Genomic DNA, 26,103 nt, shown 5'->3' on the forward strand with positions numbered 1-26,103 from the left:
GTAATGAAACTGTAGTAATGAAACAAGGAAGGAGCAGCATTATAAAATCCCAATGCCAGTTAGTGTTGACTTCTCAGGAGGAGCGGGGAGGACGGATGTCAATGAACATTATTGGCAGTATTCTAGTTCTTGTGCAGACGATTGATGCCTGTAATGTATCATTAATAAATGAATAAGTAAAATGGGAGAGGGCCATGCACGAATGGATTATGATAGCTCAAGTATCGAGTAAAATCAAATACTGCCCAGTGCTGTACCTGGTCATGTGAATGATGAGAAAATGTCCTCACGTCTTCCATCCTCTGAACACTGAAGCAACATAATTATACTCATTAAAGAAAAAAAAGTTAATTTAAGAATATCATTTTAGGGCTTCCCTGGTGGCTCAGTGGTTGAGAGTCCGCCTGCCGATGCAGGGGACACGGGTTCGTGCCCCGGTCCGGGAAAATCCCACATGCAGCAGAGCAGCTGCGCCCGTGAGCCATGGCCGCTGAGCCTGCGCATCCGGAGCCTGTTGCTCCACAACAGGAGAGGCCACAACAGTGAGGGGCCCACGTACAGGAAAAAAAATAAATAAATAAAATAAAAAGAATATCATTTTAAAAAAAGGAAGTACTAATGTCTGCTGCAACATGCAACGTGGATGAACATTGGAAACACTATGCTAAGTCAAAGAAACCAGATGCAAAAGCCATATTGTAAACTAGAGATGATCATACTAAGTAAGTCATAAAGAGAAAGACAAATAGCATATGACATGATTTATATGTGGAATCTAAAATATGACACAAATGAACTTACCTATGAAACAGAAACAGACTCACAGACATAGAGAACAGACTTGTAGTTGCCAAGGGGGAGGGGTGTGGAGGGAGGGATGGAGTGGGAGTTTGGGGTTGGTAGATGCAAACTATCAGTGTTATATATAGAATGGATAAACAAGTCCCTACTGTGTAGCACAGGGAACTATATTCAATATCCTGTGATAAACCGTAACAGAAAAGAATGGGAAAAAGAATGTATATATGTGTATAACTGAGTGACCTTGCTATATGGTAGAATTTAGCACAACATTGTAAATCAACTATACTTCAATAAAAGAAAATTAGAAAAAGACCGTATTGTATGAGTCCATTGATATGAAATGTCCAGAACAGACAAATCTATAAAGACAGAGAACAGATTAGGGTTTTCCAGGGGTTCTGGAGAAGAGGCAATGGGAGTAATTGCTTAAGGGGTTCGAGGTTTCCATTCGGGGTGATGAAAAGTTCTGGAACGAGACAGTAATGATGGTTGCAAAACATCATGAATGTACCTAATGCCACTGAATTGTACACTTTACAGTGGTTAAAATGGTAAATTTTAAATTATGTGTATTTTAACACAACAAAAAAGTGGCATCCAAATATATTAGCAGAAAAGTACCATTAAAAGTCAGGGAACTAGTGGGAAGCAGCCGCATAGCACAGGGAGATCAGCTTGGTGCTTTGTGACCACCTGGAGGGGTGGGATAGGGAGGGTGGGAGGGAGACACAAGAGGGAGGAGATATGGGGATATATGTATACGTATAGTTGACTCACTTTGTTATAAAGCAGAAACTAACACACCATTGTAAAGCAATTATACTCCAATAAAGATGTTAAAAAAAAAAAAGAAAAAAGCAGGGAACTAACTCTCTCCTAACACTCAGAATTTAAGATCCTAGTGAGATGACAGTACAGTATGGATGCATGACGTTAAAAATGACTGATAGAGAAACTGAAGAGCAATAAAAATAACAAAAAGCATAGAAAAGAGTGTACCAAAAAGCGGTCAGAGATGGAATGACTAAAACAGATAGAGGAGACAGCAATAACGTGTAGAAATAGGAGAGGTTATCTGAGATTATCTGACTGTCCATGTGCGCTCTATTAAAATAACAAGATTGCCCTTGCATAATTCCCCACTCTAATTCATTTCAGCAAAAGTCCCACCCCAGAACCACTGGGGCACTGAATGCCAACTATAACTAAACTGTGTACAGTGAAACAATACTGTATTGTAATCATTTTTCATATTTTCCCAAATGTCAACGCACAGAGAAACTCGAATCTTGGTGTAATATTTTCCCCACGAATAGGGAAAGCTGATACTTTCACCATTTGGAAGATAGGGAGAGAAGGACGCTTTCTGGAGAAGGAGCTAAAAGATGTTAAACTGAGTAGAAGGCGGACCATTGTGCACAAGTCTCCCCTCACTACAGCTGGTCATCTGCTGGAACCAGCGAGCAGAGTGGCACTTGCAGTCTGAGAGGGAAGTGGCTGAATTAGGGAAGCCCTTTATTTGGAGGAAAGCTTTGTTAGCAAGGACAGCTAAGGGGCTGCGGTCAGAATGCCCAGCTGAGGCTACCCCAGGAGTTCTGTAAGAGAAAGGCCTGAGCTCGTGCTGTCAGGCTCAGCTCTGAGTCAGCAAACAAATATACAGTTTTTGAGTTAAAGTTTCATGTAGTGCTGTCATAATTAATCTTGCTTCGATGTTTATAAGGTCATCATTTTGGAATCTGTGGACTAACAGACAGTAATAACTCCACGGATCAGGCTGCCTGAATCCAATTACAAATATCTCATCTATAGTGGCAGCAACTTGGAGTGAGGTGAAACTTGGAAGAAAGGCTGGAAGGGTTCCATCAGGACCGCTAGCCTGAAAAAATGCTGATAAACATGAAACTTATCAACAATTCTGACATTTCTTTCCCAGATAGAAACATTTTATGCTACGAGCTTTTTGAGGACTCTTTTTTGGAGAAGCCTTACTGCACACCATGGGTTCAGAATGCAAATCACCACCTACAGTGGAAGAAAGAGATAAATTTAAAAAGCAGATTTTCAGAGAAAGACCCAAAGGAAGAGAAACAAATGGACAACTGGGGTGGGGGAGGTGAGATAAAGGGACAGAGTGAGATGAGGAGGGACAGAAATGAAAATAAGAAAGATCCCAAGAAGGAGACTCACTTCTTTTCAAATTTCCTGGTGTCCTGATGGAGTAATGGGAGATTCCAACATAGATGGAGGATCTAAGTAAAGGATCAGGGGACATCAGCTGGCTTTCTATTTGTTCCCAGACCCGAGGGTTGTCCACCTCTCAGCTGACACCTCTCTCACCCACGGGTGGCCCCTGATCTGCTCCAGCTAAGTTTGTTTCCTTGTTGACCAGCACGCCAACACATCACAAGAAGTTGGCATGGAAAATGACTTAAAACATGCATCATGCTCATAGGAAGAGAGTCAGTCTTCTTATCTGCCCCTGCAAAATATGAATTGCACAAAAGGACACTCTGTCATCGTGAAAGAACGGTGGGCAGCCATGCTGCTGACCCATATACCTAGGGCTTGGAGAACAAGGAGGCCAGTCAAGGCTCTATCTCCCCTGACACCAGGGTGCAGGGTCATACTCCCACCTACTCACTTAGTGAATGCCAAAAGTTCTGCAATCCTTTCTAGACTTTAGAACCATGAGGATGACAGTGTCCCATCTCAAGAAGAAAGGAAGTGCCTTTTTTGGGGATTAGGTTTGGTTTGTTGTTTGTTTTGCTCTGTTTCCACTGGCTCTCAGGTCAGCTACCCACTCTTCAGAACGGAACCAGACTTCCTCTGCACCATGAACAGGACCCTGGCTTTTTCCCAGGCCTCCTGCAGAACTTCTAGCACCTTCCTCACACAGACTGCAGGTAGGAGATTAGAAGCACAGAGCTCTGGAATTGTAAGGATGGAAAAGAGGATGTAAATAAAGGTCCACCTTTCAATCTCCTGGGCCTCCAGTTCAAATTTAAGTGCTCAAAACAGTGACTCTCTCCTAGAGAAAGGGAGCTGCTGCACCCACAGTGCAACAGGCTGTTTCCTGGCTGGTGCAGCCCATCTCTGGGCTGAAGCCAGAGTGCCCACTGCATGAGCTGTGAGCACACATGGTCCAGCAGAAACCCCTTCGTTTTCCACGTCTGTCCCTTTAAAATGTCAGTAAGGTCCACTTTCTCCCTGCACTGCATCTGTTTCCCTGGCATCCCACGTTTCTGTTACAGAGAGCTAAATCCTCGATTTATTGCTTTTTCTTTTTCAAAGTAAGACAATGTAGATTCAAGACATTTAGCAAAGGTCTCCAGCTAAGCCCCAAATTTAAAGATGAGGAAGGATTTGGAATTCCCTATACTATTCTCCTGTGACCAGGTTGTATGCTGTTTGTTTCCGGGGCATGTTGTGATACGAGGCTCTTTGACTACACATTAAGATGTCTTAATTGGTCTCAGTGATTTCCAGCTTGCAAGACATCACCTAGAGCTAGACTGGTGCAAATTTCTTAAATTTTTAATTAGCATTTTAAAAATAAACCTTAGAGTTAGATCAGTCCATATTCAAATGCTTTGGGCATCAGTCCCAGCTACTCACCAGCTGGTGACTTGAGACCAGTTACCTAACTTCCCCATGCCTCAGTTTCCCGCATCTACAAAACTCTGATGAGAATTCCTGCCCTACCTAATTGGCAATACTAAAATGGGAAAATGCTATGAATTATAAAGCATTCAAAGGTGCTGTCTTATGACTGAGAATACCAACTTGTTCATAATAATTACTGGGGGACTTGCAGGTTATGCTCAAGTCATTGGAGAGTAAGACACAAGTAACTTCCTACTAAACTACTGAACTACAGGGCTTCTTCTAGAACCCATCCATGTGAGTGCTAGTAGCTACCTTTCCATCTATGGTATGGAACACCTGTTCTTACAGAATGATCATCTGAGTGCAGCTGTTTCCAAATCTAAAAATAAGTCAAGGTATAAGCAATCTTTTCATTTTTAAATTATATGGTAAAGTCAACTTTTTCCCCTTTGGTGTACAGGTCTACGAATTTTCATACGTACAGACTGGCCTAACCACCACCCCAATCAGCGTACTGTCCAGCTCCATCACCTAAAACATTCCCTTAATGGACACATTCTTTCTCCCTCTCCCCACCTCACAGCACCTGCAAGCATGGATCTGTTCTCCAGGTCTATTCTGACCTTTTTGGAAAACGTCATCTCAATGGAACCATACAGTATTCAGCTGTCTGAAACTGGCTGTTTTTCACTCAGCATAGCATCTTTGAGAATCATCATCAAAGTTATTGTCTGTTTCTTTTCATTACTAAATAGTATTCCCTGGTACTGATGTACCACAGTTGGTTTAACCATTCACCTGGTAAAGGACATCTGGTTTATTTCCACATCTTAGCGATTATTAATAGAGCGGCATAAACATTCACGTGTAAGTTGTTGCGTGAACCTAAGTTTTCATCTCTCTAGGGTAAACACCTAGGAGTGGGATGGCTGGGTCATCCAAGTCGTTCTTTTATAGTGACAGGTAAATTTCAACATCACATTAAATCTCCAGATTTTTTTTTCAAGTCAATCTCTTAAAATAAGAGACTAAAAACACTATTAAACAACACTTAAAAAACTCATGTACTCTACCCTCTCTCAAAATTTGAGGTTTTGATATTTTTGTGCTATTTTTGAGTGTTTTCCATAGATATTTAAAATGTCATTTTAGCACATTGTAAATAATTTTCAGTGAGTCTATCAAGAGTTATTTTTATCAGCTAAGAAACATCCATTTGACTTTCTGAAATAAAGACAAAATAAAGCTAAGTAGAAAGGGGGTTCAACGTCAGAGTTTGAGTTAACACAGACCGGATCTAGCATAATTTTGAAGCCACTAAGAACACTCCTTCAACACTACTCATCAAGTAACCCTTGGGGTGTTTGAAGATACTTTTTAGGAGTGCCCCCAAAGGCCTGGATTTAGCATTTGTTAAGCAGTCCTGAGGAAGCCACAGTCACTGGAGTTTTGTGAGCCAGTCTCTACGTGGTATCTCTTGCCCTGAGCCTCATGGGTCCCACGGGCCCCAGAACAATCTTCATTCCCATGGTTGAAGATGACAGCATAATGTCAGTGTACTTAAAATTCAATTTCATTCTTCCTAATCTATGCTCCATTATGCAGGCCTTTGAAACAGTCTCCAAAGAAGGTAAGCCTTCTATTGATTCCCATTCTCCTACATAGCAACTGGTGTGTAGCAACCCATCGTATATTACGAGGGGGAGAAAATATTGATTCTAGGAAACTTAATATTATTAAAAGACAGTTGTATTAAATCTCTTCCCTGGACTTAGCTGAGCGCTTTTTTTTTTTTCTTTCCCATTTTCAGAAAATCAATGAAGCTAATACCCTTGTTAGTTTTAGAGTTTCTACAACAGCAGTTTCATGTCATCATAGAACCATCGGAAGGTTTGTAGGCTCAGCGCTCAAAGCTTGCAGCCCTTGACTGACTGACGATAATAACATTCCTCTCTTTAGTTTTTTCTCTTTAGTTTTTCTGCCACTCAGAGGGGGCAAGTTGTATTCGAATTACATTTTCCATGTTATCTGTTTTCTCCGGTGTGTAAAAGTCTCAAGATAATGCTTAGCCTTCACCATAAAATGCCTAAGTGCCTATGATAAAGTTCACTTCACAAATGCAATTTGCAGTTTGAGAGAAGTTTAAAGAAATAAAACCAACAGGAATCAACATGGCGGGGGTGCGGGTGTTGCTTGATGGAGAACACCGGCCAACTGAAAACCCCAGAATCTGCTATTTAAGACTGTAAGTCACATTGGTTTTTCTGTGGACCATCCAAACATGAGCTTTCCTTTTTATAAGAAGCAGCTGCTTCTGATTTGTGACAAGATTAAAGCATGTTGGAATCTCTTGCCAGCATCCAAGTTCTGATAGAATGTCTGCTATGTCATTATCAAATATAACAAGACTGTAATATGGCTCCAGAGTCAATGAACCAAAGACTGGAGTCTTCTTCTAATTATATAATATGAAACTTCTTGTAATTCTGATGCCATGAATTTGGAATTTGTGATTAATATGAGTTAGACTGCTAAGCAAGCATTTTCATCATAGATACTGCAAACAGTATTTTAAAAATAAGATGGCAAGAATAATGCTGAAACTATGTGAAAAACAAACTGTCTTCAAACCCCCTCAAAGACTTTAGAAGCCACAATTAGCATGCAAATATTTGTGGTGCTTTTTATAGTTATTTTATATCCCTTTCCTCCAGCTTCTCTTGAGAGTGGTATTCTCAGCTTCCAACTGACCAAGTCCACCTGGACATTTCAGACACCATGAATTGATTTGCCCCAAACTGCATTGGACATTTGTATTTCTTGCTCACTGTCTCTCTTCCTGTTTTCCCACTTTCCATGAAAGGACTCATCTCTACCGTCACCTAAAAGAGAAATCTGAAAAGCAACCAAGGACCGTTGATTGACGTTGATGCTGTTTAAGAAATATCTGCCTAACTTGACTCCTCTCCCCTAGAATGCATCCTGTTGCTGCTTCCTCCCCACTCACCAGACGCCTGAAAGGCCTCTTACCTACCAGCATGTCTGGGCCCAGAGATGAAAAAAGCAAAGCATCAGATCGTATTGAAAACTGCCCTTGGCTTCATATCGCCCATCAGATAACATGCCGAGTCACCAGCACCCTGTGCTGGGAAGGCTCTGGACTCAAAGATGATGCACGTGGGCTTGAGCAGATACCAGAGCAGAAATGCCTGTGTCCTCTTTGGGTGAAGGTAGGAGACCCAAAGGGCTCAAACAGGAGTTTTTGTTAGTGATATTTATACAAAATCGGTCCTAGAGGTAAAGGGGGTCCAGACCAGTGGAGACTTGAAAATCAGCCTGAGACTTTTTGACTGTATCCCTCTATCCATGGGGAATCTTGGTATGTCATGAGCAGAAGAGGCAGAGAGAAGCAATGTCCAATTGGAAACACCAATCCCCCTCCCCTACTGCCACACAAACAACTAAATGATGTCATTAGGCTACTAGCTATTTTTGCTAGTGACTACTTCATTTGTCTTTCATGGGAAACAAGGAGAGAAAGAGAGATTTATTGACAAGTAACTCTTTAGGAGCTTCCCTTTAATACACTTCGAATTTTTAAGTAATACTTGGTACTGGCTCTACAGACATAAATGCTGTTTCAGAGATTTACAATGTATTAGTAGTAGTATATAGCTTAACTGTGACGGTCCTTTCTCCAGAGGATAAAAAAATAGAAATATAGTACATCATCAGATAAAGTACTAACATATTAATGAGGGGACTTCATTTCTTTGAACCAAAGAAAACAAAAAAAATATGATGGAGAATGCATTAATGAGGGTTTCAAACTTAAGTGCCTGGTCCTGTTAGTCCAAAGCCATTTTACCAGATAATCTCATTCAAAGTAAGACACAGTGGTCCTATGTGTTATAGCCTCCATTCGAGAAGATCATTTAAAAATCATTTAAAAGGGAGTTGGTATGTGTACACCATAATTTGCTTATCCAACCATCCACTGATGAACATTTGGGTTCAGTCATTTAAAAAAACGAAGTACTGACACATGCTATAACATGGATGGACCTTGAAACATTATGCTAAGTGAAAAAAGCCAGACACAAAAGACATGTTGTATGATTTCATTTATATGAAATGCCCAGAACAGGCTAATCCGTAGACACAGAAAGCAGACTTGTGGTTGCCAGGGGCTGGAGGGAGAATGAGGAATGACTGCTTAGTGGGTACAGGATTTCCTTTTGGGGTGATGAAGTTGTTTTGGAACTAGATAGAGGTGGTGGTTATCCAGTGCTGTGGGTCTACTTAATGCCACTGAATTCTTCACTTTAAAATGGTTAATTTGGGGCTTCCCTGGTGGCACAGTGGTTGAGAGTCCGCCTGCCGATGCAGGGGACACGGGTTCCTGCCCCGGTCCGGGAAGATCCCACGTGCCGCGGAGCGGCTGGGCCCGTGAGCCATGGCCGCTGAGCCTGCGCGTCCGGAGCCTGTGCTCTGCAACGGGAGAGGCCACAACAGTGAGAGGCCCGCATACCGCAAAAAAAAAAAAAAAAAAAGGTTAATTTTGTGTTATGTGAATTTCACCACAATTTTAAAAAGGGGGAAGCGGTCTGTAGATGGCCACCCAGGAGGCTGTTACAGTGAAATTTCAGACATTGTGGCAATAGGGTAGAGGTTTCCTAGTAAGGAGCTTTCTCAGGGTCCCTAACTCACAGGAATGAGTTTGCCTTTGTCCGGGACTGAACTTGCCTCAGATAAAAAGTCCTCGCTGTGGCTTGTCTGGGAAGCCAAGGTTAGCTCGCAAGAAAGGAAGGAGGCTTGGCCTCCGCCTTCCACTGGCGTGGATCCATCGTCTGTGCAAAAAAAGAAATAATAAGTAACTAATGCTGACTGGAATTAATTTTATTATTATCCTTATGCTATGCTGACCTTTTCTTTTCTGTGGCCTAAAATTAGATCTTGTGTTGTTTAGCCAGATTTTGCCTGGGATTCTTTTTTAAGTTGTATTGATTCCCTACTGCTGTGGCAGCAGAGCCAGGCCAAGGCGAGACCTGGTGGTTACACACAGTTTACTTTACGGTTTCACCCTCGGACACAGACCGAGGCAGCGACATTTGTTTTCTGGTTACTGATGACACATGCGTTTCATCTTTCTTTCTCATGCCCCAGGCTAACCTGGGAAGCCTACCCAGGGCCTTACGCAAGGGAGCCCCTGGTTGCTGAGGCTGCAGACTGTAGAGTCTAGAAGTCTGAGACTTGAAGACCCACCCACCCGATTCCCATTGGATAAGAATGCCAGCCTTTCTCAGGGCAGGAAATCAACATGAGGAGGGCAGAGGATAAAGAAGAGACTAGATGGAAGTGAGCTTTGAGTAGGTATAGTTTTGCTGTCCTGCTTTTTGATGTGAGTGGATGTACATTCAACTGTGCCTTTCTATGAAAAAATTCACCAGGAGGAGGGCACAGCTGTCAGGGTCCATTCAAAGGACAGAAATCACTCTAGTTATTTTAACAAGGAAGATGTAATGCAAAGAAATGTTAACTCTAAAAGATACTTAACTATTTTATTTTTAAAAAGGGACCCTAGGGCTTCCCTGGTGGCACAGTGGTAGAGAGCCCGCCTGCCGATGCGGGGGACACGGGTTCGTGCCCCGGTCCGGGAAGATCCCACATGCCGCGGAGCGGATGGGCCCGTGAGCCATGGCCGCTGAGCCTGCACGTCCGGAGCCTGTGCTCTGCAACGGGAGAGGCCGCGACAGTGAGAGGCCCGCATACCGCAAAAAAAAAAAAAAAAAAAAAAAAGGGGACCCTAAAGAAGTAGCATTACCTTTGGGATAAGGAAGAGAGATAAAAGGACAAAGAATTAGGAGAGAAGCCCCCTCTTGCCATCCACAAGGCTGAGACTTAGAGCTCATCAGAGGGGACTTAGCTACCATAAGAACTTACAACCTGCTGGTGGTCAAGAAACATCCTGGAAGGCAAAGGCCAGAGATGGTCTGGAGAAACAGCCTGTCATCGTAGGGGTGTGTGTGGGAAGAGCTCCTGGGAAGTGGCCACCAGCAGAGAGAGCATGGCCGGAGCTCAGCTACATAGGCCACTGGGCCACTGCAGAGGAGGGTAACGCTGAAGATACAGAACTCAGGAGCAAACAGTCTCCATCTGGCATTTGCCATTCTAAACCCTCCTGTGATGAAGTTAACATCTGGCCAGTGGGCAAAGGAGAAATGTTTACAGGGTCCAGCTCCAGTATCACAAATCATGGCAGAGGAGAGTCAATCTGGAGCTGGGAGACAATACATTGACAATGTGCACAGATGGGGACCCCCATTCTAGATCTGGTCTCACTTCAAGGGCAGGCAGACCCTTCACGTCAGTGAACCGCTATCATGGTATCTCCGTCCCTGGGAGGAGCACGGAAAACATTCTTCATCAACTCCATTTGCCAGTACTCGGTGATATATCCAGGTGAGTCAAGGGACATCATTAAACTTTCAAAAACAGTGGTTGATAAATATTTTCACAGCATCTCAGGTGGAGGAGAAAGATAAAGAGGAGGACTTTCGTAAACTTAGATGTGGCCCCACATGGCCGTATTTTCACCAAAATCAGTTTCCTTTTCCTCCTAAGCATCCAGCTAGACTCTGTTCCCAGTTTCCTTTTACAGTTACGCAGAGGCCACGTAACTAATTCTAGCCAATGGGAAGTAAGCAAAAGTAATATATCCCACTCCCAGGCCTGGCCCTTAGAACAGCCCCAGCCCTTACGTCCTCTCTCTTCCATGACCCACTAGTTGCTTGCAGAAGAGGGGGTCTGTGGTCTTAGGGAATGGCAGAGCTTCTAAGGAAGGAGCCTAGGGCCCCGAGTTACCTTTTGGAGGAGAGTATCCCTGGAGAGTTGCCCAGCCAGATACACCCACATTGGACTGTGATGACAGGAAAGAATAAGCCCTTGGTGCACTGGTTTCCAGACCAGCAGTGTCAGCATCACTTGCAAACTCGTTAAAAATGCAAATTCCCGGCTTTGACCAAGGCATACTCAATTAGAAACCTTGCGAGAGGGTTTCTAAAAGCCCCGTATTTTCATAATGAGATTTAGACACTCTAAAGTTTGAGAACATCTGCCTTACTGTGTAAGGACACTGAGATTTGGAGGGTTTTTGTTAAGTCACTTAGATAACTATCTACAGGGAGTCCCAACATAAAAACCATAAACTGAGTCCTTGGTAACCAATTAAAATTTGACTGCTGCTTTACTAGAGACCTTTGTCACGGCTCCATTAATTCCAAGCCTGGACCAAGGTGATTAGGTCTTCATAAGGTTGAAGACTTACTAACCTCGGGTATCACCTGTGCCATTTGACCGGGAACCGGAAAACCAGGACTGGGTTTATTAATTGAATTTTTTTAGACAAGTCACTTAACCTGCTCATTTTATTGCCTCTGCGAAAAGCAGATCAATTCCAACCCATTTAGTAGTTACCTGGAGGAAAAATCCTCAGACAAACAAGAGCCAATAGATTGCACGTCCATGTTTAGAGAAATTCCATATGATTGTTTTTATATCCATCAAACTTTAGAAAACAGAAGACAAAACCCAGCAGCTCTTCAACTCCATACAGCAGCTGCAAACAGGGGACTGCGCAGAAACAAATGATCTAGGTTAACTCGTTTTCAATTTAGAACTTTCCAAATGTGAAGTTCTATTTCAACTGTTGGCCAAAATGTAATGCCATCTCTACAAAAATTGGGGTTGTTTAATTTCCCAAATATAAAGTCCAAATTTTAGGGTTTTTGAAATCACATTTCCCAGGGGAAAAATATCATCATTTCAGGGAAATGGGAAGCTTGGAAAGAGCATCTAATATCAAAGCAATGTGTTTAATTAGCCACGTGGGTAAACAAGGGCAGCCAGGAATGCGGCGGCTCAGAGGAGAGTCATGGCATTTAGTTCCAGCTCCGTGCAAAGCCACATCTTCAGCACTCAGTTCAGAAGTAATTACCATCTCGCTGGCCCTCGGGTAGAGGGAGAAAAGAAATAACTATATTCATCTTGTGATTAAATGGCAATTAGCAGCTAAGTGCCCTGCAATAATGTGGCAGTTACCACCTCATCACAGTATCAGCAGCTTCCCTGGCCAATCCCACCAGCCCGCTGGGTATCAGAGCACAGCGCTGCGTGGCTAGGACCCTAGGGAGGACCCAGGCACCAGCCAACATAGGTCAGAGGGAGGCACAAGTCAGTGGTTAAATGGGGACCCTACAGCCAAGCTGCCTGGGTTCCAAATACAACCCCACCACTTATCAACCTGCCAACTTGGCCGAGTTACTTAAATCTTTCTCAGCAACAGTGTCCTCGTCTGAAAATTGGGGGAAGAGTTGTTTCTAACACATAGCATGGTGAGTGTGAGGCTTAAGTGAGTTCATAGATGCAAAGCATTCAGGAGAGCTCCCAGAACACGGAATATTCTCAGTCAAAGATGGTTAATGTTTCCCCATGCTTCTCCTTCATGGGGCTGGGACAGATTAACTCTTTCCAGCCATGCATGATTTAATGCTAAAAATAATTTTAAATGCATTGTACTGCCCAAAACAGAAACACACACAGACAAAATACCCTCTCTTATACCAGCCTGTCCCTTTGGTTCTGTATGAATTCTGATTTATCCTGTACCTGAGGGACCACCCTCGATTGTTACAAATTGTGAAGCACATAGAAGCAACATCCAGGAAGGCCTGAACGGAAATGTTTTATTTCCCCAAAAGAGCAAGGCTATGGATTCAGACAAGAAACTGGGGAGTCCAACGTCTCAAGACACAAATGAATGAGGATGGACCTAAGTAAGGCCAAAGGGATGATGGGTGTGGCCAGCTCTTGATTATCTACGTTTATAGCCACCGGTTGCTTCTCAGGCTGACGTCTCCTCTCACCACAGGTATTGTGAACTTGGTGCACAAGTGATTTCTGAAATTAGTTTGAAAACATAATAAATGATAAGTCTGTTGCAAGACCATAGAACCTTTTTAAGGTTCCCCATTTTGGGCAGCAGGGGTCATTTGTTCTTAGATGCTTTCCTAACCCCTGCCCTACTCTGCTCTGCACAGCTGGGACCTGCATTTCCCATGCTCCTTGCCAATTAGCTTTGTCCAACACGAGACAATGGTAAGACTGGAGAGTCTTACTCTACCTGTAACAGAGATTCCAACAGTGCCTGCACCTCCTATCAGATAGCCCTCCACTCTTGGTTCCCAGCTCCAGCCAGGAAATCCCCACTCTGGGGCTCCAGTTCAATATCACATCCTTGCCATGTCCTTCTCCAGCCCAAGAGGTGGCAGCGGAATGTCCTGATGGCTAATCACTGATTGACTAATGGTTCTCTGGTGGTTTCTTAGCTGTAACATCACTTATGTAACCAATTCTCTTTATTAAATTCCCTCTGTTTGAAATACCTAGACTGGATTTTATTCCCTGAAGAAACACTGACTGATAAACCAGCACTTCATCTATGTTACTTTCTCCCTCTTCCAATATCTCAGTGAGAAAAGCACTGGACTAGGAATCAGGAGCACTGAGTTCTGGTCCCAGTTCTGCCACTAACTGACTGTGTTACCATGGGCATTCTTCTCTGTGCCTCAGTTTCCTAATAAATAAGATGACTGGACTTGGGGATCTCAAATAACACTTTCAGCTATAAAGTTCCGGGACTAGACATTCTGACCAGTGTCACCTGGTACTTCAGAATGTGGGAACCCGTGGCATTGACTTACTCCCTGAGTCGGCTCGCACACATTCACTAGTGTGTCATTTTACATCAGCAGCTGAGTTAGAGCAAGGTGGTCTCGTCTGTTTTGTAGGTGAGGCGAGGGTCTGCATGTGTGGAGGGGTGGCCACACATATACATGTGTGTGCTTGCGATTCCCTAAGAAACATTCATAGGGGCATTATTCTCTCTCTATTCATGATTTAAACTTATAAAGAACTGAGCATATTAGCGTTGGTTAATGAGGATTGGTGAGGATGATACTATCCAAATTAACATTTCAGCCAAATTAATATAAAGATACTAAATAATAAGCATGAATCCATGATACATTTGGAGCCTCAGCAACTAGATTTCTATTTTCTTTCTCTTCTCCGAACTAGCAGTTCTCGTTTTCTCCTCACAAGACAGCATGATCAGTTACGGGTCACACACGGGTATAGCCATGGAAAATTCCAGTGTGCTATCTGTAACCTGACCCCTTCTGCTTTTTCTCAACATTATGTAAAAATTCTTATTGTTTTCTAATGCCTTCAATACTTATAGAGTTAGCTTTTAATTCATTTTAGGCTAGAGTTACAATCAAGTACATATTTAAGTCAGTTATCAATTCATGTCCTTTACTGATAGAACTTTTTTTTTTAATTTTTATTTTTGGCTGCATTTGGTCTTTGTTGCTGCACGCGGTCTTTCTCTAGTGGGGGCTACTGCAGTGCACGGACTTCTCATTGTGGTGGCTTCTCTGGTTGCAGAGCATGGCCGCTAGTCATGCGGGCTTCAGCAGTTGCAGCATGCGAGCTCAGTAGTTGTGGCTCGCGGGCTTAGTTGCTCTGCGGCATATGGGATCTTCCCAGACCAGGGATCGAACCTGTGTCCCTTGCATTGTCAGGCGGGTTCTTAACCGCTGCACCACCAGGGAAGTCCCTAGAACTTTTAAATATAAGTTTATATGCATGCATGTGTGTTTACGTACATCTCACACACATACACTCACAAAACTCAACCTTGAAGATATTTCTACAGTGAAAAGTCTCATAAAATTTTTCTTCTCATCAACATAGTCTTAAACTTCACCCAGAAGTAATCCATTTTCTTTTAACTCCTCAGTGCTTCATAAAAAGACTGATATTCTCTTTTTATCAGAAACCAGTACTGAAATATTCATCTATAACTGCAGTGTCCAATATGGTAATCACATGTGGCTATGGAGTACTTGAGATGTGGCCAGTTCGAATCAATTTATGGCATAAATGTAAAAACACACCAGATTTTTAAGTCTCAATATGAGAAAAATAAACATAACATAATCTCATTAATATTTTTATATTGACTGCATGTTGAAATTATAATATTTTGGACACCTTGTGGTGAAAAAATACGGTTAAAGTTAATTCGATGTGTCTCTTTTCATTAGAAAATTTTAAAATACATCACGTCCTATTTCTACTGGGCAACACTGATTCTAGAAGTTAAAGGATATGAAAAGATGCTTCTTCCGTGTTTTCTTTCCTTACAGAAGAACTTTGATGAGAAGCAGCAGTATTGACCACAGTTGATGGGGGTGGGGGCAGGGAAGGGCTGAATCTATAGGAAAGATGGTTGTTAGGGTTTCAACTTGCTGACACCCAAATCAAGCTTCACTCTATACAGAAAATAGCAAAGACCCAATTAATGGTGCTGTACACTGGAAACAGCATCATTGTGTTAATAGCTTGTGCTTTCTTCATAAGTCCAAGAGAGGACTTAAGGCATTTTTCCTTATTGACTGAAAGCTGAAGAAAGTAAGGATCTCTGAGTTAAAGTTTCAGGGACTTGAATTCCCATATGGCCACCCATTTCATTATCATTCAAAAGCACATGTCAAGAATAAATCTTAAAAATATACACAGGACTTCAAAGCTTTAGGATATTCAGAGGAATAAGATCACATACACATTCCACCTTAAATAATTTTATTTAAGGTGGAATAAATACTTTTATTCGTCATCTCAATCCTTGGGCATAGCATGAAGCCTGGTACACCGTGGGTGCTTAATGATGTTTGCTGAATTACACCAAAGGAACAACTTAAGCATGTCAGTTACTGAAAGTTGGACTCACTCATGCTGTTTAAGACAATGAAGCAAAGATGCAGCTCCAGAAATTCAGAAACACAGTTGCAGAAATTACCGAGTACACGCCACAGCCATTAGAAAGATGAGAAACGAAATCAACCTTTCTCGGAACGCCATGTTGTTGTTCTATTAGCTAGTGAGGATCTCGGTTTTCTGCTAGGTTGTGTGATAACCATCTTGGTAGTTCTTTAATAGGATAAAGAAGCCGGGTCTCTTTGCCATCTCAGTCTGTACTGGTTTGCATTATTTTTGTCCAAGCTTTTACACTTACAAAAAAAATCTATTTAAGCTCTGCATTCTTTTTCCTTTGAATGGATCATGTGGGCACTAGGGTGGACCTCAGGGGCTTCTGGGTGGATAAGACCAATAACAGGAATTGCTAATGTGGTTTCTATTGAATATGATGGATTCATTAGGTAAAATCATTTGATAAATCAAGAGTACTACATGTTTACTCCATTCATCTTTGTCTTTTGGATTCCAGGGTGACATTGCTGACACAAAGTACCACTTTGAGCTAAATGAGCAGCCTTGCTTGAAGAAGCTGGTTTAAGGGATAAACACTGCCATTCCTTGATTCTCACAAGCCCCTGCATTTGCCTTGAAGTCACGCTGAAGCTACACTACACAGAAGAGCCCTCATTCTCCCCAATGAGTTTTAACGATAAGCCCCAAACCTTGGGGAATTTCTTCTTCTCCCTTTCACATAGCAGTAAGTCTGGATGCAACCAGCATGGTCCTTAAAAATCCCAGTTGTATTATTTTTAACAATCAAATGGAATTTGTTAATATATAATACATATATATAAAACGTTGTACCCCACAACCAAGTGGAATTATTTTTTAACATCTTTATTGGAGTATAATTGCTATACAACAGTGTGTTCGTTTCTGCTGTATAACAAAGTGAATCAGCTATACGTATACATATAGTCCCATATCCCCTCCCTCTTGGGTCTCCCTCCCACCCTCCTTATCCCACCCCTCTAGGTGGTCACAAAGCACCGAGCTGATCTCCCTGTGCTATGCAGCTGCTTCCCACTAGCTATTTTACATTTGGCAGTATATATAAGTCCATGCCATACCAAGTTGAATTTATTCCAAGGATTCAAGCCTGGTTTAATAGGCAAAACTCAATGTAATACAGCGTATCAAGAAGCTATAGAAGAAAAATCGGATATTCACATCAATGGATGGAGGTAAAGCATTGGACAAAATCCAACACTCATTCATGATAAGAAAAATCTCAGCAAATCAGGAACAGAGGGAAACTTTCTAGACTTGATATGAAAACTTTATGGAAAATAAACTTGCAGCTAACTTTGTACTTGATGAAAAACTGAACATTTCCCCCCTAATATCAGGAACCTGTCAAGGAGGTCCTTTCTTACTACTCCTATGGGTTGAATAATGTTCCCCCCATCCAAAGATATGTCTAAGTCCTAAGCTCCCAGAACCCGTGAATGTGATCTTATTTGGAAAAAGCGTCTTTGCAGTAATTAAGTCATAAGTTAAGGATCTCAAGATGAGATCATCCTGGATTTAGGATGAGCCTGCCTAAATCCAATGGCAGGTGTCAGAAGAGAAAGGCACAAGGAGTTAACAACAGACACACAGGGAAGAAGGCATGTGAGATGGAGGCAGAGATTGGAGTGATGCATCTACCAGCCAAGGAATGCCAAAGGTTCCCAGCAGCCACCGGAAGCTAGGAGAAAGACATGGAATAGATCCTCCCTCCAAGCTTCCAGAAGGAACCAACCCTGTTGACACCTTGATTTTGAACTTCTAGCCCTCAAACCTGTCAGAGAATAAATTTCTGTTGTTTTAAGCCACTCGAATTGTGACAATTTGTTACAGCAGCTCCAGGAAATGAATACATCAGGTGACAAAGCTCAGCAGAACCCAAGGACCAAATGAATCTGATGGTTTGTACAGAGAGGCTGGGAGTAAGCTTACCTTTGCCAACCGTTTGGACCACAGATCCGGCCCAGACTGCCCTGATGTAATAACTGCCAACCACACTCCAAAAGGATGCAGTTTCCTGTTTTTAAAGTATTTGCAGGCTTCCCTGGTGGCGCAGTGGTTAAGAATCCACCTGCCAATGCAGGGGACACAGGTTCGAGCCCTGGCCTGGGAAGATCCCACATGCCGCAGAGCAACTAAGCCCGTGAGCCACAACTACTGAGCTCACGTGCCACAACTACTGAGCCCGCGCACCTAGAGCCTGTGCTCCACAACAAGAGAAGCCACCGCAATGAGAAGCCCATGCACCTCAAGGAAGAGTAGCCCCCGCTCGTTGCAACTAGAGAAAAGCCCACACGCAGCAACGAAGACCCAACGCAACCAAAAAAATAAATTAAATTAAATTTAAAAAAAAGTATTTGCTAGTATCTCTCAGATTTTAAACCTTTCCCCAAAAGCCATTATAAATGGAGTCTATGATTTTTAAAATATTATTACTTCAGAGGAAGGAGGACTCACGTCAGTTGCCTGTGCAGCCAAGCCGGCACAAAAACCCCTGGTGAAAACTAAGTCTCTTAAACAGAAACCAGTAACCGGGCTGAGCTGGCACAAACAGCTCCCCCTTATCCGCGGGGGAATACATTCCAAGACCCCCAGTGGATGCCTGAAACCAGACTGAACCATATTTATGCTGTTTTTTCTATACATACATATCAAAAAATTTAATTTATAAATTAGGCGCAGTAAGAAATGAACAATAACTCATAATAAAATAGGACAATTATAACAATATACTATAATCAAAGTTCTGTGAATGTGGTCTCTCTCTTTCTCTCAAAATATCTTATTGTACAAATTTAATGCCTTTTCCATCCTAAGTGCTTCCTGTGCACCGTGACCATAATTCTTGCACTTTGAAGCGTGAGAGCAAAACTAGCACAAATTTCTTTTTCTTTCTTCACAGTTTCACAGATAAAAGGTTCCTTATTATCGTAGGTCTTAGCAATCTCAGCGTAGGATTTTTCTTCTCTCCTTAAGTCAAGAACTTTCACCTTTTCACTTAAAGGAAGCACTATACGGCTTCTCTTTGATGTATCCAAATTGTGAGCATCACTGCCTTTGTGCTTTGGGGCCATTATTAAGTAAAATCAGGGTCACTTGAACACAAACCCTGTGAGTGGTCTGATGACCAATACGGCTACTGAGTGGCTAAGGGGCAGGGCACACTGGACATAAGGATGATTCACGTCCCGGGTGCGATGGTGCAGATGGCATGAGATCTCATCACGTTACTCAGAACAACTTAAAACGTAATGAGTTTTTTATTTCTGGAATTTTCCATGTAATATTTTCAGACCATGGTTGACTGCAGGTAACTGAAACTGCAGGAAGCAAAACCATGGATGGGTGGGGGGGGGTTACTGTATAGGAAACATGTCTGCAGCACAAGGAAGGGAACGCAGCCCTGCACAGATGCAGTGGAAGTCTGCCCACAGTGTGATGTGCATGTGTGTTCACACTGAGTGTAACTAAATACTCCCGGCTGGTCTAAACCGTGTCCTAGGGTCGGGGGGATTTCATTCTTCTGCACTGGAGTAAAGTTGGTTTCCACGAGCCCTTTCAACTTGCCTATCTTTGTGTTTTTATTACTTCCTTGTTGCCCATTTTTATAAGTAAAACTTTTCTCTGATAATGACTGCATCTCCCTAAAAGCTTCTTCTGAGTCCTTATTTTCAAAGCAGTTGGATCCATCTTAATATTTTCCTGCCATAAATTGCCTCAAGCCAATTTCTTTTAAAGGAATTAAAAATGCAAATCTAATATTCTAATTGCATAATAGGATCATCTTGGCAGCTCGATCAATACTATCTCCCACTGTCAATACTATGGCCGGGCTGCGTGGATGTCAGAGCCCACTGATCTCACTTTATCACTGGCCCCATGGCCCATCCACATCTATAAGATGTGACATTTTATTGGTGGCCTTCCATCAATCAGCTCTAATTTGTACATCCCAGAGATGCACGTTGTCATCTCAGCATCCGCGTTGCCCTGGGCACCAGACAGCACAGAGTTGAAGCCTTCATGTTTCCCGGGACTAAGTTAAATGGCAAGAAAGAGGCTGGTTGACAGCCACACACAGGAATTTTTTTCCAGGTCACCATCCAATGGAATTAGAAGCAAAGGACCTATGACAGGTCACCCCAAAGATCCTAAACCTGTCAGTACAGCTACAGATCATTACAAATGACACAGGTCTGGAGTCAGGAGACCCTGGCTGACAGATCCGGCTCAGCCATTCCCCAGGGGTCACCTTGAGCAAGTCACCTAGCCTCTAGGTGTCTCAGTTTCCCCTCTTACAAAATAACGGTGTTTCACCTAGGTTGAATGCTAAGGTCCCTAGCAACCTACAACTTATTTTACTTCTAGAAGAGTAAAGATCATACTCTAAGTAGCAAGGATGAAGGATATTGTCAGTTGATTGAGATAAGAAACATGGTTACTACTTCTGGGCTATTTGCCAATTAACAGTAGAAACATCATAATTAGCACGTATCAAGCAAATTCTACTTCCGTTAAGAAGTGTTTTTCCAATAGATGTGTTGGGGGAAAAAAAGAGAATGTTTTCCCACACTCTCTCTCCAGCAGAATGGTTTTTTTTTTTTTAGGTTTCAAATACCGTACTATTTGATCCAAAACACAATCATTCAATATACCCACCTAAACCAGCAAAAAGCTATAAAAACTATGCCAACGATCATAAATTTCCTTAAATAGAACTAAGCAATTGGAGTGTAGCAAAATTTAAGGTTCTTATTAAATCTGATTTTAGGGTAAGCTGATTTTGAATAGACAATCAGGTCAAAGTCTTTTAGATTCTCTGAAGAACACCTTTCTAAAATTATGACAACACACACTAAGTCTCAAAATGTAATTTATTTGGCTTCGGAGAAAAGCACTCTGTGTGTATATGTGGGTATCTTACACGTAACTATAATAAAATTTCTTATTTATGTGGTTCTTTGTAGATTATTCAATTAACAATTATCCATTATATGCTGGGCATTGTGTAAGGAGCTTTCATAGACATTTCTTTATTGGGTTCTCAGGGTGACCTCAGGGGTCAGATGAGAGTTGCCTTGTTGTTCCCAGAGGAAGAAACTGAGGCTGGAGGACAGTAAGAGGCATCCCCAGGAATTATCAGGAGACATGAAAGTGACAGAAGACTCAAGGATTGTTCAAGAAAACAAGAAGCAAAGGAAAGATTCTGAAGAGTTGAGTCAGCAAAGGGTTCAATTTTCAGAAGGGTGGAGGGAGGGCTTGGAGATAAGGAGGGAGAGAGAGAGGAAGGGTTATTCTGTGAAACACAGATCAGTGGGCTTAATATTGATCCCTGGCAGAAAGCGAGAACTAATCATTACGGGTTGATCTGTGAGCTCAGAAAACAGCGACTGCCAAGAGGCTGCCGTCTCCTAAACAAGCCACCCCAATCTAATCTCGTTTCCTCTCTTGATAGGTTATTAGGCTGGTTGATCAGTGGATCTGATCAGTGGGTTTCAGCAAGGCACTTGACAGAGTCGCTCAGGATATTCTTGTGGACAAGAAGGAGAAATGGGGGTGGGACTAGAGGACAGTTAAGTGAATTTGTAACTGGTTGAACAAGCGTGTCCAAAGCGTTGATTAATAGAGTGATGTCAGCCTACAAGGAGGAAGCCATGTGCCCTGGGGCTCTGTGTTTTGCTCTGCTCTGTTCAACCAGCTAATCAGTGCCTTGAATGATGTTGTAATGCTTGTTAGAACATGGAAGGACATAATTATGGGGTCACTAATAGGTTAAAAGAATCAGGATCCAGAATGTGCTCATCCTGCTAGTCCAATGGCCCCAAAACCTTAAAGAAGAAATGTAAAAGGAATGAGTTGTATAGTCCTTTGATTGATTCCCAAATCAATAGCACAATAGAGAATCTCAGCTTAGGAGCAGTTCAAGGAGAGAAGACTTGGTCCCAGGCAAAATATGCCCCCGTAAACTGTTGTAGCCAGTAGCAAAGTCTAAGGGGTCTTAGATATCATTAGTAGATTTCCAGGGCCCCCTCTAAAAGTAGTTATGATCTTGCTACCTGGTGGGTTGGTAGGGATGCAGGTTCAGGTCAGGCACTGCATTTTAAGGCAGGTAAGAGACAATTCATAGGAGGGGAACAATACAAGTGAGAGATATGGCTACTACTCTAGGTGAAGAATGGTTGACATGGTTGGTGATATTTACACAAGGAGAAGAAAGGCGGCAGTCTTCTAATATCTGGAGAGCTGACATAGGAAGAATGAGAAAACACAATTTTCACTGCTCCATAAAGATGGAGGGAGTTACAGAAGATCAGAGATAGAGTTTCAGGGCAACCAAAACACAGATGTTGCCACATGAAGGACTGAGTTCTCAATTCTTAGTTCCCAGTATTGACTTTATAGGCTGGGCTGTTGAGGGAACTATTTTTTTCTGGAGTGAGAATTGCCCTGTATGATTCTACAAGGCAAAATATTTGATGTATGTAGATGTGTGGACAGGAGAATTGCCATAGAGCCTGCTGATAAAATCCAGCACATGAGCACTAGCAAAGTATTACTTCAAGGTACTCTGTGTACATAGAGAAAGTGTGATGGAAAACCAAAAACAACCATGACACATTGCTTTCCCTGGAGGAGCTTCAAATCTAAAGACACATAAGTAAGTATGTAATTGGCTTTAAATAAAAGGCAGAATAAAATAGATTGCAATAGAGGCTCAAAAAATAGATCAGCAAGATGAGGAGAGGGTCACATTTAACTTTAAGTTGGGTTTGGAGGCCCATCAAAGATGGCTTCAAGGAATAGGTAGCATTTGACTCAATGGGAGTTGGATTTCCAGCCCAGACCTCCAGGCAGCTCCACCGCAGCCCTGCTGACATTCCAAAGGTCCCCATCCCTGCATCTTCTTCCAGATTTACCATTTTGAAACTTCTTCTCGTCTGTGCCGTTTCTTTGACCAGATTTTGTTCTCTGTCCACACCTGCCACCTGGCAACTTAAGATGTCCTTTGCTTCCCTACTTCCCCAACACCCTCACTGCTACCCAGAACTTGCCTCCATTCTCTGTGCCCCAGCCCTGCCCACTTTCACATCTGACAGAGTCCTGGAACAGGGTGTCACTTCATCACCTTTGCCGTGTTCTGTGGTTTAGAAGCAAGTCAGAGGTCCCACCCACATTCAAGAAGAAAGGATTATAGCAGGTATGAATATGAGGCCACCTGAAAGTCTGCCTGCCACAGGTACCGAACAGGAGTCGTTTAGACACCCGGAGCAAGGAGAGGAAAGATGGGACAAGGGCACGGATGGCTGACAGTTGAGTGCAGGGTGCGGGTGCATGGAGGGTGTTGGGCCGGCCGTGGGGGAAGCCTTTAGAAGTGGCTTTGTCTTCCTCTCGGCTCTTGCACAGACAAATGGCTTGTCATCCTATGAGTATAACAAGGGGACAATTTAGGCACTGAGTAGTCACCTCTGAAGACTTGTTTAGTTATCAGTAACTAACTAAAAAGACAGTAAATACTTTCAGGCATGAGCAGGTGCCCAACACAGGCAGCACGCAGCCTTGAGTTCTTCCCCTTCACAGTTCTGGAAGGCTTGCACCCTCGAGGGCACTAATCCACCCAGCTGTGGCGGCTGACACTGTTGGGATTTACACGTCTTGGCCATCATACAGGCTCCCAGACTGTGGTTAAGTTAACATTATCCCCCCAGCCACGTGTTTACATATGGGAATTCCTGTACATTACCAGCTGCTTAGACATAACATTTTATTGCCAGCGGTTTGGACTCCACATCGCACTCAGAGCTTGTTGCTGGAGCCTCTCCCTCAGCTTTCTCACAATGCAAGGTGTTGTCTCCCTTGAGAACCGACCATTTAAAAATTAATCACCATGATGTTTCATTCCACAATGAAGATCCTCTTCTATTTATTTCCTCTTCTTAAGACCTGCCCCTGGAGTTCTCAGGGGAAGACTATGTGTTTTCTTATTTTCTCCTGTAAAGGGGTCTGAAAACTGCAGAGAAGATAATCAGGAGATACTTCTAATCCCAGCCATTTCCTCTCTCCAAATACGGCACCCTCTTTGGGGAAACGGTGTTTCCAACAGTGATTAAGTGCCAGAGGTCTGCTGCTCTTTGGGGCATTGACTAATCCTAAGAGTAGCTCTGTGATAGGCTGCAAAATGGCCACAGTCCTTCGGTTCTCCATATAATCACACCCTTAGCAATGTGACTTTGTGACTCTTCTCATCAAGAAATGGAGTCTACCTCTCCCTACCTGGAATCTGCGTTGTTGTTATAACTTACTTCAGGCAAAAGAATAAAGTGGACATGACAGGGTGCCAGTTTGGGGCCCAGGCATCAGGAGGTCCTGCATACTTCCACCCCTTGGAATCCTGCAAAGATCAAGCCCAGGCTAGCCTGCTGGAGGATGAGAGACCGTGTGCAACAGAGACTTGCCATCCCATCTGTTGGCATCTTAGACTGGCCAGGCCCCAGCCAACCCAGAAGCCGATGGCTGACACATGAATAAACTTGGATGAAAAAAGAAAAACTGCCCAGCTGAGCCCAGCCCGAACTGCCAACCCACAGACATGTGAGAGAAGAAAATGTCTATTGTTTTTGCCTACTCCGTTTTGGGGTAGTTTGTTATGCCGTAAGAGCTAACTGATACAGGTGCCTTAGTTTATCAACATAAACATCAGGGTTCCCAGTTTGAAAGAATAATGAGGCAAAGACACCTACTAATGATGTCCCAACCTGGCTCATTCTCGAACACTCAGCAGGCTGATGATGTCCCCGTTCTTTTTTTCACTACGTCTTTTGAACCCATTTTCATGAGCCACCAGAACCTCATACTGAAACTGGCAGGAAAAGACCTCCAGGGGATGGGTTGGGCTGCTATAGCTTTTCCTTTCACAAAAACCTTGCAAAACATACTTCTTTTATTTCATCCCTGGATGATTGCCTTCAGTTCTTTGCTTCATAAGCTTCTGTTCTTCTGAAGAGCCATGACAGCATTGATTTCAACCTATGATTGCTGGTGAAATATTAAACCTTATTGATTCGAAATTAAGGATTAGTTGCAAGTTGGATACTCTGCATATTTTGAAGATGCACAATTTTATTTCTTCTAGTTGAAAAGTAATTGCAGCTCCACAATATGATTCTTTTTTTTTTAAGATGGAGTCCTTCGAATCAGCTTTCTCATTTTGTCTTGCCAAACTTGTCAAATACATTATGTTGACTAGCCAATTTATTCTTCCAAATGAAGCATTCATATTTCTTACTTATAAGTGTGCTAGTGTGAAAACACATGTTCTTTTCATTAACTACACATTATGATGCCTCTGCATCCCCCCAACAACAACAAAAACCTCATTGGCTAGAAGTAAAGATATTCTGAGTAAGAATTCAGTAGATTTTTTTTTGTCAAATCAGCAGTTTATCATTAATTTGATGTTTCATTGAGAGCATACCACTGTTCCCTGAGACTCATACATTTAAAGCTCACCTCAGTACGTGGCTACGATGGAAGTTCTCTCTTCTAAAATTCTCTCATAAAATAGAACACTGCACCACTGAAATAAAATCTCTCAGGATGACTCAAGTCTTGGGATCGGCATTGTGCTGTCTAAAACCAAAGTTCACCTGAAGATGCAAAGACATGAAGATATGCATGCAATAGGATACTTATGTCCCAGTTCCTAATTCATAGCCGCATTGCTCTTACACATCCACAAATATATACTCCTCTCCAGAACGCAGTTGTTAAACAGTTTTTTTCCTTTGAAGCAATTGGAATGGC

The 26,103-nt window shown here is 42.6% G+C and overlaps 1 long non-coding RNA gene across 1 annotated transcript; it reads right to left on the reverse strand.

The window, feature by feature from the left end:
• Positions 1–8,519: 8,519 nt before the first annotated feature.
• LOC141278615 (uncharacterized) lies at positions 8,520–26,067 on the reverse strand. Its single transcript, XR_012331605.1, has 2 exons — positions 25,810–26,067; positions 8,520–9,260 (listed from the first exon to the last, which is right to left on the reverse strand). It is a non-coding gene; the product is annotated as an uncharacterized lncRNA (long non-coding RNA).
• Positions 26,068–26,103: the final 36 nt, after the last annotated feature.

Source organism: Tursiops truncatus, chromosome 4 (assembly GCF_011762595.2).
Source record: "Tursiops truncatus isolate mTurTru1 chromosome 4, mTurTru1.mat.Y, whole genome shotgun sequence".
Classification (NCBI taxonomy): Eukaryota; Metazoa; Chordata; class Mammalia; order Artiodactyla; family Delphinidae; genus Tursiops; species Tursiops truncatus.